The sequence below is a fragment of the Squalius cephalus genome, assembly GCF_949319135.1.
Source record: "Squalius cephalus genome assembly, chromosome: 24".
Lineage (NCBI taxonomy): Eukaryota > Metazoa > Chordata > Actinopteri > Cypriniformes > Leuciscidae > Squalius > Squalius cephalus.
This window is the reverse complement of record NC_137145.1, coordinates 28,562,585-28,578,456: the sequence shown is the minus strand read 5'-3', so window position 1 is coordinate 28,578,456 and position 15,872 is coordinate 28,562,585. Positions and strand designations below refer to the sequence as shown.

The 15,872-nt window shown below is 43.1% G+C and overlaps 1 long non-coding RNA gene across 1 annotated transcript; it reads left to right on the top strand.

Moving 5' to 3' along the window:
- The first annotated feature begins 14,406 nt into the window (after positions 1-14,406).
- LOC307152356 lies at positions 14,407-15,826 on the top strand. Its single transcript, XR_013819996.1, has 2 exons — positions 14,407-14,731; positions 14,808-15,826. It is a non-coding gene; the product is annotated as an uncharacterized lncRNA (long non-coding RNA).
- The last annotated feature ends 46 nt before the right edge of the window (positions 15,827-15,872 follow it).

Below are 15,872 nucleotides of genomic sequence, written 5' to 3'. Positions count from 1 at the left end.
GTGTGACTTGCAAAGGCTTGCGTTTTGTTTAGTCTCACCACATGGTGTCACTGTGGCCTCAAAGCTTCAGCACTGCCACTCTGAGCTCGATTGCTATGTCTGAGATAAAACACGCCCCCCTCATTAGCATACAGAGGAAGAAATGGATAAATAAATAAATGTAGACATAAATACAAATATACATAAATAAAAATGAAAATAAATAAAAGTGGAAATAAATACATAAATAAATGATACAATGAATAAATGTGGAAAAATACAATTATACATAAGTTAGGAAATAAGTATAAATACTCTTTTTTTTTTACATTTCTTTATATATTAATTATGTATATATTTATGTATTTGTGTGTGTGTTTTTTTTTTTTTACATGTCTTCGTATATTTATTTATTTATGTATATATTTCTTTATTATTATGTCAACAATGGAATTCCATTCGGCGAGCATCAGCTCTGCTTGCTGTGTAAACTGCGCATGCTCCGGGCAGGTTAATGTCAGTTGCTTCAGTTCATCGTGGGCATCGGAACTCCTGCGGAGTCGGAACTCCAAAGGGTCATTACTCGAAGCTTCATTCAGCATTGCTCACCAGTGACACCTAGCTACTGTGCGAAGAAATAGCAGACAAATTAATTCATTCTGAAACAGTGTCCCCCCCTGTCTGTTTTATTAGGGCCCAAGCCCTGAAAGGGCGAAGGCCCTATTGTTTTCGTAAGGATTATTATTATTATTATTATTAGGGCCCAAGCCCTGAAGGGGCGAAGGCCCTATTGTTTTCGTTAGGATTATTATTATTATTATTAGGGCCCAAGCCCTGAAAGGGCGAAGGCCCTATTGTTTTCGTTAGGATTATTATTATTATTATTAGGGCCCAAGCCCTGAAAGGGCGAAGGCCCTATTGTTTTCGTTAGGATTATTATTATTATTATTATTATTAGGGCCCAAGCCCTGAAAGGGCGAAGGCCCTATTGTTTTCGGTAGGATTATTTGTTATTATTATTAGGGCCCAAGCCCTGAAAGGGCGAAGGCCCTATTGTTTTCGGTAGGATTATTTGTTATTATTATTAGGGCCCAAGCCCTGAAAGGGCGAAGGCCCTATTGTTTTCGGTAGGATTATTTGTTATTATTATTAGGGCCCAAGCCCTGAAAGGAAGTGACGTGGCACGGGGGCTCGACAGCGCCCCCTGGAATGGTGTCTGAAAACTTGGTCCATAAATCAAACACGCTTGCATGTAATAATATGAAACTCAGTACACATATAGATCTCATCGGGCCGAACAACTTTCGTGCTCTAAGTTTTACACCAGCCCAACAGGAAGTCGGTTATTATACGTTGTTTGGAAAACGCATACAATGGAATGTGAAATACTCCTCCTAGGGAATTCATCCGATCACCACCAAACTCGGTGTGAATGAAGTCAAGACATTGAGGATGCTAAATTGCGAACGGATTTTTTATATCTCGAACGGTTTGGCCGTGGCGAGGAAACGAATTTATGGCGAGAAAAGAGAAACACGAAGTGGAATAACTTCTGCATACATTAACTGATCTTGATGAAACTTCAGCAGTGTGTTCGTGGTAAGAGGCCGATCAGATGGATGTAACTATTGTGAGTCAAAGTGCCACCAACTGGCAGCAGGAAGTGTGTCACTTTCAACATGCTTTTGACAAAAGTGGGGGGGTTAGTTTTAAATACAGTAAAAAAAATTTGTTTGTATATTGTTCTCATCAAGCCGGACAACTTTCTAATTTACATTCATTAGCTCCGGCCATCAGGAAGTCAGATATTTTGGTCTGAATGTGGATTTTTTTGCAAAATCAGCCTCTGAATTTTTAGCCACTCCTCTTAAACTATTTATTTTATTCCCACCAAACTTTTTCAACATGATGAAAATACATTAAATATGCTAAATTGTGAACGGATAATAAATATCTCAAACGGTTTTGCTATGGCGAGGGATTAAAGTAATGTCCAAAAAGGAAACACTAAAAGCCCCAAATTTTCTAAAAATGTAATTATATACCATTTATTTCTATATAAAAGTATACAAATATCACAGCTAAACCCATTTTATTCTGTTTTTGCAATTCAAGAAGAATGAAAAAGTTAAAAACAGGCTATTTAGTGCTATTTGGTTAAACAAAAAAAGCAAACATAGGGCTATACTGCCCTCTTGTGTCCAAAAGGACATCAAAATAGTAAAACTTTTTACCAGGTAGGCCAATATTGTATTTAAATATACATTTATTAGGTATGTGTCTGAGGATATTTTCCCACCGGTTAATCGACGTGTGACACGAGCGGGTGCTTTTAAATCGCTAAGTTTGATATTCGGGTCGCGGTCGGTCGGGTCGTTTGAAATAAAGATGCCAATTAAACCTTTGTAATTTATATAGTACAAGAGAGCATATGAGCGGAGTGGAGCGGTGAGAATCTCCGCTCATCATCGCTCACGGAAATGTTCGCTCCCCCGCTCAAAGCTACATCAGGCCGCTCCGCTCATCATCGCTCAGCGCTCAACGCAGTTTGCTCCGCGCTCCACTCAAATCGCCCCCCGCTCGCTCCAAAAAACGAAAAAAAAAAAAAAAAAAAAAATCTACATGTATATAACTTTTAGCTTAGACCACAGCCTTACCTCCTAAAGAACTAATGAGCAACAACAACATTTTTCAAATAGAAATGTTTTATTTCAAATTACAAATTAGACCTATGTAAGAAGGAATATAGCCTACGTAGCCTACACAAAGTCCTGTAAAATTAAACGAATAAATGGGCCTAATAATATAAATAACAATTATATAAACAAAAATATAGCCTACATAAAAATTTTAAAAGTAAATTTAGCCTACTATTAGGCCAGAATTTTGATAAGTGAACTTTTGCGCAACGCGCACGATTAAAATTTAAATGGGCGTATCCATTGTACACACAAACTGCTGTAAAATAAAACGAATAAATGGGCCTAATAATATAAATAAAATGTATATAAATATATATAATTTATTTATATGAAAAAATATACATTAACGTTTTAAAAGTAGGCTAGGCTAAATTAGCCTAACTATTAGGCCAACATTCTTATAACTGAACTTTTGCGCAGCGCGCAGGATTAAAATTTAAATGGGCTTGTATCAATTGTTTGAATATTACGCTATATTTAATTTACTTTGTTACAGGTTATATTCAATTTGCTAACCTTTTGCTTTCTTCCCAGCGTGTTCACATCACACTGCATGTTTACGAGAGATGTGTCTTTTTAGATTCCAAAATGAATCTTTACTGACTGGAATGATGTCTCCACATTCGTTTTCTTCTACCACATTATAGTTAGTTTTATATTATAGTAGCCTACACCTGTGACTTTTTATTTTCCTTTTTGAAGTAGCCTACTTTTTGAACTCCATTATTGAGCCGAGTTTTGACTTAAAATAGAATCCATCTTGCAGTCATCAACAGTAGACGTATATGTATACATATGTACATATGTATATATGTATATGTGTATATGTGTATATTTATATGCTATTTGGTTCAACAAAAAAGCAAACATAGGGCTATACTGCCCTCTTGTGTCCAAAAGGATATCAAAATAGTATATAAAATGTTTTACTAGGTAGGCCTATTGTATTTAAATATAAATGTATTAGGTATATGACTGTGAGGATATTTTCCCATCGGTTAATCGACGTGTGACACGAGCGGGTGCTTTTAAATCGCTAATATAAAAGTGAAAGTAAAAAACGGACGTCCGCACCGACATTGATAATGGTGCACGTTGAAATGAATGATACTTTTAAACATAACACTAAACCGCCATTAGGTGTCGCCAGGCGACCATCTTAATGAGCGAGTTATTGATTCATTCGTTCAAACGATTCGTTCAAATGACTGAGTCATTCATGATTGAGACAGATGTTTATGGATTGACCATTGAATCTTTGAGTCAACCGATTCGTTTCAAAATGCTGAATCATTCAGTAATGAGAAAACAAGTTGCTGTGAGATGCGCGATGGTTCTGCTGTGATCTTTGTTTAACTATTTTTGCTGCTGAAACAGAACAAAAACAGTCAATATTGCATCTAAAATGTAAGTGACTTAATTGTAACTGTTTATTAACCTGCTGTATGAAATCAATGTCACAGTTTCAATCGTGATTGTATTCAGGAAATAGTTGCCTACTCGTCAAATGAGGTTGCTTAACTCTATCATATGTTATAAAATATATAAAAACTCCATATTTGTCATTTTTATAGTCAGTATGTTGTTAACTGGGTTGCTTTTTTGTGTGCTGCGCTCATTTGTTTACAATTCTCCTGGAGAAGCTGCATGAGCCTCAGCAGGGCAACCTTGTTACCATTGATCAGTAATAAATGTATTATTAACTGCTGATTGCAACTTAAAATGAGTGTAATGAAATTAGAATAATCTCTCGTTTTAGTGATTCCCAAGTTATTTTTTTATTATTGACGTTCTAATCAGGCTATACTCTGGTCGGGCAAGTAAAATTCTCTTTCAGGTAGGCCTATATTTATATATAAATATATTAGGGATGTGACTGTGATAAAATTTTCCCACTGGTTAATCGACGTGTGACACCGCTGAGGGCTTTTAAATCGCTAACTTAAAAGCGAAAGTAAAATACAGACGTCCGCACAGACATTGATAATAGTGCGGAGTAGATCGAGCATTTTCAATGTATTCCTATGGAAGTAGGCATGAACTAAAACATTTTACTTATGTTTTTATGTGTCCACTGTTCAACCGCAACCGCGTCACACACACACACACAATTCCAGAATTGCAATCTTGACATCGCAGCCTGTTCATTATAGCCCTAATACAATATAATAATAAAAATAGTCAACCTAACATAAACGAATTACACTGCTCTGTTTAAATAGTCAGTAGTACAATTTGTACCATTCACAGAAAGCAGAGATCCACTGTGATGTTTCCAAGCACATTTTTGCGCGTGTGAAGAGGATGATTTTTTCCATCGATATTGGAACACGAGTGAAGTACAAAGCATATAATAAAGAATAGTTTAGCATCCAAATACATCGCAAATATTGAAACATTTTGATTCTAATGAGAGGGTTACGTGAGACCAACAGTGCTTACTTTCGTTTTTATTTTTACATTAAATTTAAAGGATTTATTGTGGAATATTTTGAGTGTATCATAAAATCAGAATAAGGTAAGACAAGTAATATTTTCTGTCTTATATATATATATATATATATATATATATATATATATATGTACACGTGTATATATATATATATATATATATATGTGTGTGTGTGTGTGTGTGTGTGTGTATATATATATATATAGATATATATATAGATATAGATAGATAGATAGATAGATAAGACTGGGTTGCGAGGTACGCTGGCTATCCAAGGGCAACTGTCTGGCTAGGCTGTGTGAGTTGTTCACAAGTGTCCTGGAGTTTCTTGCCGGTGCCGACGCAGCTCTGAGGGACACGCTGTGGTCCTGCCGCGGTGACATTGTCACGGTTGTTGAATGCATTGTTTCCTTCTTGCCTCGTGTCGTTGTTGTTTATGTGTGAGTGGGCGTTGTCCCGCTCACGTGTCTGTCAGCGCTCCAGCTGATCATCATCATCTTCAATCACTGTTCACAGCTGCTATTCATTCCATTCCCTATATATACTCACACCATTCTCTGTTCCAGTGTCGGATTGTTTGTCGAGGTCCTGTGTTTGCCGTGTCTGTGTTTCCCGTGGAGTTGCCGTGTCTTTGTTCGCCTGCCGTGTCTTCCTGCCGTTTCTGTTCTTTGTCATTGGACTCACCGCACTCCAGCACCGGGTTCGGGATTCATCACCGTCACAGCACCAGCGCACCCCAGACCATCAAGTCCCTGCACGAGCCTGAGTCGCCGCCCTCCGTTGTTCTGAACTGTTTGTCTGACCCTTTTGAGCTTAATAAACACTTTTGAGAACCTGCAACTGTTTCCAGTTTTGTCCGATCATGACAGAACAATCCGACCAATCCATGGAAGCAGCAGGTGCCGCCGCCGCAACAATGGATGACTTTGTTCGTGCAAGTATTCAAAGGATGGACGCTCAGGACCGTCATCAAGGGGAAGCGGCGCGCGCGATTCAGGCTCTCGTCACGCAGGTGTCTGAGCTGACCCAGCGTTTTCAACAGCTGCAACCTCCCGCTGCGCCAGCCGCACCGCCCGTCCTTCCCACACCACCGATGCCCGCCTCCCAGTCGGAACCTCGCCTTCCGACTCCTGAGCCATACTCTGGTGAGCCTAACTTTTGCCGGCCGTTTTTGACTCGATGCGGCATGCATTTTGCACTCCAGCCCCGGACATTTGAGAGAGAGGAGACGAAGGTGGCATTCGTACTCACTCTACTGACTGGGAGAGCGGCACTATGGGGGACGGCGGTGTGGGAGAATCAAGAACCATGCTGTTCCTCGTTCCAGGCGCTCTCTTCGGAGATGAGAAGAGTTTTCGACCGCGCGGTCGCGGGAAGAGAGGCTGCCAGGGTCTTGTCTGATCTACGCCAAGGAGAACGATCTGTTTCAGATTATGCCATTGAGTTCAAGACCCTGGCGGCCGAGTGTCGCTGGAACGAGGAAGCGCAGTGGGATAGGTTCCTGCATGGGCTGGCCGACCGCGTCCAGAGGGAGATCTACGCCCTGGACCTACCCCCCTCACTGAATGGACTCATTGATCTGGCGCTGAGGGTGGACGCCCGACTAGCCCGGGTCGGACCACGCGCTCCACCCAGCCTGCCTCGTGGGGGGGTGGAACATCAGTGGTCCAGTGGCATGGACGCGGCCGGTCCCTCCGATCCCGAGCCCATGCAGGTGGGTCGAGCTCGACTTTCCCGGGAGGAGAGGGAGAGGCGGAGATCCCTTGGCCTTTGCCTGTACTGCGGGAGAGCGGGACACTTTGCTAACAACTGCCCGGTAAAAGGTCAAGCCCGATAGTAAGTATGAGGCTACTATCGGGTGGGATCTCCGCCGAGAAGTCCTCATCCACATCCACCATCCTCCCGGGAAGACTTAGATGGTCTGTCCACGATCATCACTGCACCGCACTGGTGGACTCTGGGGCCGAAGGTAATTTTATGGATCGCACCTTTGCACTACAGTTTCAAGTCCCACTCAGAACACTTTCCCAGAGAATCACTGTACATGCACTCAATGGACAGTCACTACCCACCATCTCCCAGGCCACCGAGAACATTACACTCATCACCTCAGGAAACCATGCAGAGACAATATCATTCTACATCACGGACTCCCATCACACCCCCATTGTCTTGGGTCACCCCTGGCTCCATCAACACAACCCCCGCATTGACTGGAAACAGAGAACCATATCAGCCTGGAGCGCTGAATGTCATAGTTCTTGTCTTGTGTCTGCCTGTTCTGTTGTCTCTGTTCCTGTGTTGCAGGAGGAAGCAGTGGATTTATCAAACGTGCCCGCGGAGTACCGTGACCTGAGGGAAGTGTTCAGTAAGTCAAGGGCTGCTTCTCTCCCTCCGCACCGTCCCTACGACTGTGCTATAGATTTACTGTCAGGTAAGTCTCCGCCTAAGGGCAAGATTTATTCACTCTCGGTTCCGGAGAGGGAGGCTATGGAGAAATATATTTCTGATTCTCTAGCATCCGGGTTCATCCAACCTTCCTCATCTCCAGCGGGGGCGGGGTTCTTTTTTGTGGGAAAGAAGGATGGATCGCTGCGACCTTGTATTGATTACCGGGGGTTGAACAACATCACGGTAAAGAATACTTATCCTTTGCCGCTGATGTCTTCAGCCTTCGAGAGGTTGCAGGGAGCATCCATCTTCACAAAGCTGGACTTACGTAATGCTTATCATTTGGTCCGTATCAGGAAGGGGGATGAATGGAAGACTGCCTTTAACACCCCTAGGGGGCACTTTGAATACTTGGTCATGCCTTTCGGTTTGTCCAACAGTCCCGCAGTCTTCCAGGCACTCGTCAATGACGTGCTGCGAGACATGATCGATCAGTTTATTTATGTCTACCTGGATGACATTCTGATTTTTTCCTCGTCTCTCCAGGAACACGTGCAGCACGTCCGACGAGTACTCCAGAGGTTGCTAGAGAATGGGCTTTTTGTCAAGGCGGAGAAATGCGCTTTTCATGCACAGTCGGTTCCTTTCTTAGGACACATCGTGTCGGCTGAGGGTATGCGTATGGATCCTGACAAAGTTAAGGCTGTGGTAGAGTGGCCAAACCCAGATTCCCGTAAGGCCCTACAGAGGTTTCTGGGGTTCGCCAATTTCTACCGGCGTTTTATTCGCAACTTTAGCCAACTAGCCGCACCTCTGACTGCCTTGACCTCCCCCAGAACTGCGTTCAGGTGGTCGGAAGCAGCCGAGACTGCTTTTTCCAACCTCAAGAGCCGCTTTGTTTCGGCTCCCATCTTAATCGCCCCTGATTCCTCACGTCAGTTTGTGGTGGAGGTCGACGCGTCAGAGGTGGGGGTAGGCGCAGTTCTTTCACAACGCTCACCCTCAGACAACAAGATGCATCCATGCGCGTTTTTATCCCATCGCTTATCACCAGCTGAACAAAATTACGACATTGGCAACAGGGAGTTGTTGGCGGTCAAGTTAGCCTTGGAAGAATGGCGTCATTGGTTAGAGGGGTCCGGGGTACCCTTTATTGTCTGGACGGATCATAAGAATCTGGAGTACATTAGATCCGCTAAAAGGTTGAACTCCAGGCAGGCGCGGTGGGCACTTTTTTTCGGCCGTTTTGATTTTACCCTCTCGTATCGTCCGGGTTCCAAAAACATCAAACCCGATTCTTTGTCGCGTATTTTTGATCGATCCGAACACGCACCTACTCCCGAGCGTATTTTTCCTGAGACCCTAATTATCTCTACGCTCACTTGGGAGGTCGAATCGAGAGTCAAGAAGGCTCTAGAAGGGGTAACGCCCCCGATCCGGTGCCCACCGAACCGCTTATTTGTGCCGGAGGAACTACGTCCAGACGTTATTCGGTGGGGTTATTGTTCTAGTCTAGCCTGTCATCCAGGAGTTAGTCGCACCCTCTATTTGGTCAAACAACGATTCTGGTGGCCGCTTATGGCTCGCGACGTTCACGATTTTGTTTTGGCTTGCTCAGTTTGTGCTATTGGTAAGTCGTCTAATCGACCCCCAGATGGGTTACTCCAACCGCTGTCGGTGCCTTCGAGACCCTGGTCCCATATCGCTCTAGATTTTGTTACCGCCCTCCCACCCTCCCAGGGTAACACGGTAGTTTTAACCGTGGTGGACCGATTCTCGAAGGCAGCCCACTTTGTTCCCTTGCCCAAATTACCCTCAGCCAAGGAGACAGCGGTTGCAGTCGTTAATCACGTCTTTCGGTTACATGGCCTCCCGACAGACGTGGTTTCCGACAGGGGTCCCCAATTTGTGTCCAAATTTTGGCGAGAGTTTTGTAAGTTACTGGGGGCGACGGTCAGTCTGTCTTCCGGGTTTCACCCTCAGAGCAATGGTCAAACTGAGAGAGCCAACCAAGACCTGGAGAGAACCTTGCGATGTACGGCTGCCAGGAATCCTTCCTCCTGGAGTCAGCAACTGCCTATGGTGGAGTACGCCCACAATTCGTTGCCAGTGTCAGCTACGGGCCTATCTCCTTTTGAGTGTAGTATAGGATACCAGCCACCGGTCTTTCCCAGTCTGGAATCCGAAGTCGCGGTCCCCTCCGCTCACGCCTTTGTCCAGAGGTGTCACCGCACATGGACAAGAGCCCGTGAGACTCTCCTCCGTGTGCGGGCGCGCATCAAGGCCAAGGCCGATCGCCACCGGTCTAGGCCTCCCGTATACGTCGTCGGTTCCAAAGTGTGGCTTTCTACTAAGAACATTCCGCTCCGCTCCGTATCCAATAAACTGGCTCCTAAATTCATTGGCCCGTTTTCTGTCACCAAAATTGTTAGTCCGGTGGCAGTCCGTCTCAACCTCCCTCCAGTGTACAGGAGAATTCATCCGGTATTCCACGTGTCCAAAATTAAACCTGTTTTTTTTTCCCGCATTAATCCGCCTGCCCCGGTTCCCCCACCGCCGCGACTCGTAGATGGGGAACCATCCTATTCGGTCCGTCGCATTATGGACTCTAGGCGGAGGGGACGCGGATTCCAGTACCTGGTGGACTGGGAAGGTTACGGTCCGGAGGAGAGAAGTTGGGTTCCGGCTCGTGACATCCTGGATCACTCTCTTATCGATGATTACAATCGACAGGTAAGGGAGTCTGGGAACGCCGTGAGGCGTTCCTAGAGGAGGGGGTACTGTCACGGTTGTTGAATGCATTGTTTCCTTCTTGCCTCGTGTCGTTGTTGTTTATGTGTGAGTGGGCGTTGTCCCGCTCACGTGTCTGTCAGCGCTCCAGCTGATCATCATCATCTTCAATCACTGTTCACAGCTGCTATTCATTCCATTCCCTATATATACTCACACCATTCTCTGTTCCAGTGTCGGATTGTTTGTCGAGGTCCTGTGTTTGCCGTGTCTGTGTTTCCCGTGGAGTTGCCGTGTCTTTGTTCGCCTGCCGTGTCTTCCTGCCGTTTCTGTTCTTTGTCATTGGACTCACCGCACTCCAGCACCGGGTTCGGGATTCATCACCGTCACAGCACCAGCGCACCCCAGACCATCAAGTCCCTGCACGAGCCTGAGTCGCCGCCCTCCGTTGTTCTGAACTGTTTGTCTGACCCTTTTGAGCTTAATAAACACTTTTGAGAACCTGCAACTGTTTCCAGTTTTGTCCGATCATGACAGACATCTTTTACCTGGCAGATTTCTTTGGGAAGATGAATGAAGTGTCACTCAAGCTCCAGGGAGATGCCGTGACACTGGTCCATTCAAAGGCCACCATCTGCAGTTTCCTCGCCAAGCTGGAGCTGTACAGACAAAATCTGAGCAGGCGTCAGTTCAATAATTTCCCTCAGCTGGCCAAGGTAGCCTATTATTATTATTATAAGTATTATTCTTAGGTATGTTTTAATTTACAAAGGCATCGTAAAATAATCTCAATAACGTTAACTGCCGGAGCTGTGAGCAGGCATCAATTCAATAATTTTCCTCAGGTGTTCAAGGTAGCCTATTATTATTATTATAAGTATTATTCTTAGGTATGTTTTAATTTACAAAGGCATCGTAAAATAATCTCAATAACGTTAACTGCCGGAGCTGTGAGCAGGCATCAATTCAATAATTTTCCTCAGGTGTTCAAGGTAGCCTATTATTATTATTATTATTATTATTATTATTATTATTATTATAATTAGTAGCCTAATATTATTATTAGTAGTAGTAGTATTATTAGGTATATTTAAATTTACAAAGGCATCGTAAAATAATCTCAATAACGTTAAAGCTGTAGTCTACGATGTTGAAAATCGGTCGAGAATGCCTGAGACGGTTGGGAAGTTTTAAAAAACTCATCCCGCCCCTCCACACACACACCCCTCCCCTCTGTGCTACCTGATCCCTCCCACCGGGAAACGACCTGAACAACGTCACTCAGTCAAGCTGTGATCACCGGTAGTAAACATCCTCTCTCACAGCTGAAAGCAGTGAACACATAAAGCCTTGAAGGAATGAACACTTACAATTTTGACTGATTGACGTCATTTACTTTCACAACATTGCTTAGTCGCTTCAATCTAATGACCTCGCTAATGACACATCATATGTAAAGTTGACTTTCGACACTTGAACTTAGTTGCTTCATCAACAATTCAATGTCACCATTGTCCTAACAAAATAGCTCAGAGGCACACGTTTGAGTTCACGCCCACGCAAGATTAGCAACACATGCAATGTTCTAACAGAAACCCGCTAGGCCTACTGAAATATATTCAAGCACTTCAAGAAATATAATTACTTTGACCCGTGATAGGCGATGCTGAACGGCTAACAGTCCAATGCCGACCGGCAGCATGAGCATGTTGTCAGACTGATAAAAAGCTATTTATGTAACACCTCACACCATAAAAGTATAAATAAATGCTTACCTGCTCAACAAAAAGTCAGCCGTGAGTGTAGGGGCAAGCAGGGCCGCTTGCTGCTGTCGGTTTGTTTTTTCTCCATTGCTGAGCTGATGCTACTTTGCTAGCTACCATAGACTGTCAGCGCGAAATTTCATATCGCAGGAGGGGGGCGGGGCGGGGCGGGGTGGAGACGCGAGCGCCACGTGGAGTTTCAAGTGGAGCAGGGGATTGGATGAGAGCAGTTGACCAATGTAAGCTGTCCGGCCGGACAGCTTACATTGGTCAACTTCTCTGCAGCTGTACACCCAATAGAGTGAATGGATTTTTTTCATTCTTTTTTCTCTTCATATTGTTAGGATTGTACTGTAGAACCATAACCAGCATCTGAACGAGGTTATTAATAATGAACAATCTTTGAAATCGTAGACCATAGCTTTAAGTGACATGGCATCTGACGCACAGAAGCCAATGGCACATGTCACTATGCGCATTGGCACATCCGGTGGCACATCCGGTCTTCATTGGCATGTGCCAGTGGATAGTGGCATGTGTCACTGACATTATTGGCATGTGCCACTGACATCGCGACACACTGACACTGGCATGACACCTGACTGACACCCAGTCGCGGAACATGTCACCGTGTTGCGACACCTCCAGTAGTGACTGACAGATTAATCGAACACCTATAGCCTACTGACGTAATTGTGCCACAAAATCCTAAATAAATAGCCTAATTTTGTGATATTTAAAATATCAATTAAACGAATTAAAGTGCATTAATATTTTAATAAACGTGTTATTTGTGTCACTTCTGTAGCCTTTTTGATTGGTATGTGTCACTGAATGTTTTGTAATACCAGTGCTACTTTATGTTGTTTATCTCGCAAAGGCACAAACTGGCCATTCTAGGAAAGACACGAAATAAATCTATCATGGGTCACTAAATAACGCATTAACAGTCGCGTCCGTTACTGTAAACCTTTATTTTTGCGTGATGCTGCACAGACGCACGCCAGTAGGTGTCAGTGAGTGTAACACTGGCCAGCGCAAGATTCTCATCTGTGGCTTAAAGGAGAAGTTCACTTTTAAAATGAAAATTCTGTCATATACTCACCCTCATGTTGTTTCAAAGCTGTATGAATTTCTTTCTTCTGCTGAACAGAAAGGAAGATATTTAGAAGAATATCAGTAACCAGACAGTTTTTGGGTCCCAATGACTTCCATAGTATATTTTTTTTCCTACTATGGAAGTCATTGGGACCCAAAAACTGTCTGGTTACTGATATTCTTCTAAATATCTTCCTTTCTGTTCAGCAGAAGAAAGAAATTCATACAGCTTTGAAACAACATGAGGGTGAGTATATGATGACAGAATTTTCATTTTAAAAGTGAACTTCTCCTTTAAATATTTCAAAATAATTGTATCGAATTATGTATGTTGTAGTAGGCTACACATTAACTTAGCGATGTTATAAATCATATTTTTTTTGACAGCATAAAGCAAATTGTTATGCAAGTGGCATATGACGCAATCCATTGGCACATCTCACGTTTTAGTGACACATGCCAATATCCACTGGCACATGCTAGTTGGCCTGTGTCACTAAAGCTGACATGTCTCTTTATGTTGTGGCACCTCCAGTAGTGACACCTGCAGCTGTCTGCCGGAGTATAATGTAGATTATGTACCATATGCACATCGTTAATTTGTAGATCAAAAATGTATTTTATTTATCGAATAATTCCATAAAATTATTTTTTTAAATATTAAAGGTACTGAGGAAGGTCCTGCGCGACCGAACGTTTGTTGCACTGAGTACTTTTTTGCACTTGTATAAATAAAGAATATTGCTAGTAGCTCGGTATACTCCTTTTCAGATACATAGCCTAACAAACATATGATTTTTAATAATTATTTTTTTTTACACTTTTTGGAAGGACTTGAAATATTTAAGCCACAGATGAGAATCTTGCGCTGGCCAGTGTTACACTCATACTGACACCTACTGGCGTGCGTCTGTGCAGCATCACGCAAAAATAAAGGTTTACAGTAACGGACGCGACTGTTAATGCGTTATTTAGTGACCCATGATAGATTTATTTCGTGTCTTTCCTAGAATGGCCAGTTTGTGCCTTTGCGAGATAAACAACATAAAGTAGCACTGGTATTACAAAACATTCAGTGACACATACCAATCAAATAGGCTACAGACGTGACATAAATAACACGTTTGAAAAAACATTAATGCACTTTAATTCGTTTAATTGATATTTTAAATATCACAAAATTAGGCTATTTATTTAGGATTTTGTGGCACAATTACGTCAGTAGGCTATAGGTGTTCGATTAATCTGTCAGTCACTACTGGAGGTGTCGCAACACGGTGACATGTTCCGCGACTGGGTGTCAGTCAGGTGTCATGCCAGTGTCAGTGTGTCGCGATGTCAGTGGCACATGCCACTAATGTCAGTGACACATGCCACTATCCACTGGCACATGCCAATGAAGACCGGATGTGCCAATGCGCATAGTGACATGTGCCATTGGCTTCTGTGCGTCAGATGCCATGTCACTTAATGTTAAAACTGCTACTGGGCGATTAGTCTGATTAATTCGTATGCCCACTGTTACTGTAGTGTAAGCTCTGTCTGCGCCGGTGAGCGTTGTCGGAGGCATTCGGCCCTATTCATCGCATATTGATCCCGGGACAGCGTGCTTAGTTGTGAGTATAGAGTTACTGTTAGAGCATGAAGCCGAGGGGGAAGAACTCTGTGTAACATCCTCTGTTTTGTTTTTAGGCATGCGATAAGGACAATATCGCCATTCTGAACGAGAGTTATCTGCCTGGTGCTTTATTGTGGAGCCTGTTTGCGCTGTGCCTTACCAGCTGCTGTTCTGTTCTGTTTTGTGCTGTTTGTTTTGTTCTGTTTCACGCCAAGTGAATGGTTCTAAGTGAATCGTTTTCAGCGAATCATCCGAGTGAACTGTTTTTTTGAGAACCATCTCAAGTAACCCATTCTGTGTGAACCGCATCAAGTGAACCGTTTCGGTGAACAGCATCAAGTGAATCGTTTCGGTGAACAGCATCAAGTGAATCGTTTCGGTGAACTGCATCAAGTGAATCGTTTCAAGTGAACCATTTCCACTGAAGGTGACTTTATAACCGTGGTATGTTTTGAGTTTATTTTGTTTTCTTTTTGTTTATTATTTTGATTTATGTTAAGGAGTGAGTGGTTTTCTTAATTTGTATTTGTTTCCGACTCAATTATTGTGTTGGTGAATTTATATATTTTTGGTTGATTTATGCTGTTGAAATTGTGATCTTTTGTTTACAGAGTTTTCTGTGTTTTTTTGGGGGTTTTGATCTGTGACGATCGGGTCGGGACCAGGGAGCTGGTCCCCTCCTGAAATTGTAAACCAAGTTGATATATTTTGTTTATATTGTTTATATATTTCGTTTATATATTTTGTTTATAATTATTTTGTTTGCATATCACTGGTTAATGTCTCTTTTCTTTTGCTTTTTGGTAGGTCCTGGGCACCCGGGGGCAGACAAGTGACAATTAGGTGGTGGTGTCCTCACTGTGTGTCGTGGTCTTCTCTGACATGAGTCGCTGAGTGTGCTGTGCTGGTGTGTGTGTGCACTGAGTAGAGTAATTTCCAAAAAGGTGATATCCTGAGACTGCCTCCTGGGTGTGCCCAGGTCCCTCCACTGCCAACATTAGAATTTAGCAAATTGAAGTGATTGCTGGTCGACACCTTTTAATGACAAATGTCTTTTAATGATTAATAAAATGTACATCTTTCTTGCAATTCATCTGTGTCTCTGACTCAAAGTGATTAGGACCTGTGCGTGCCTTCTA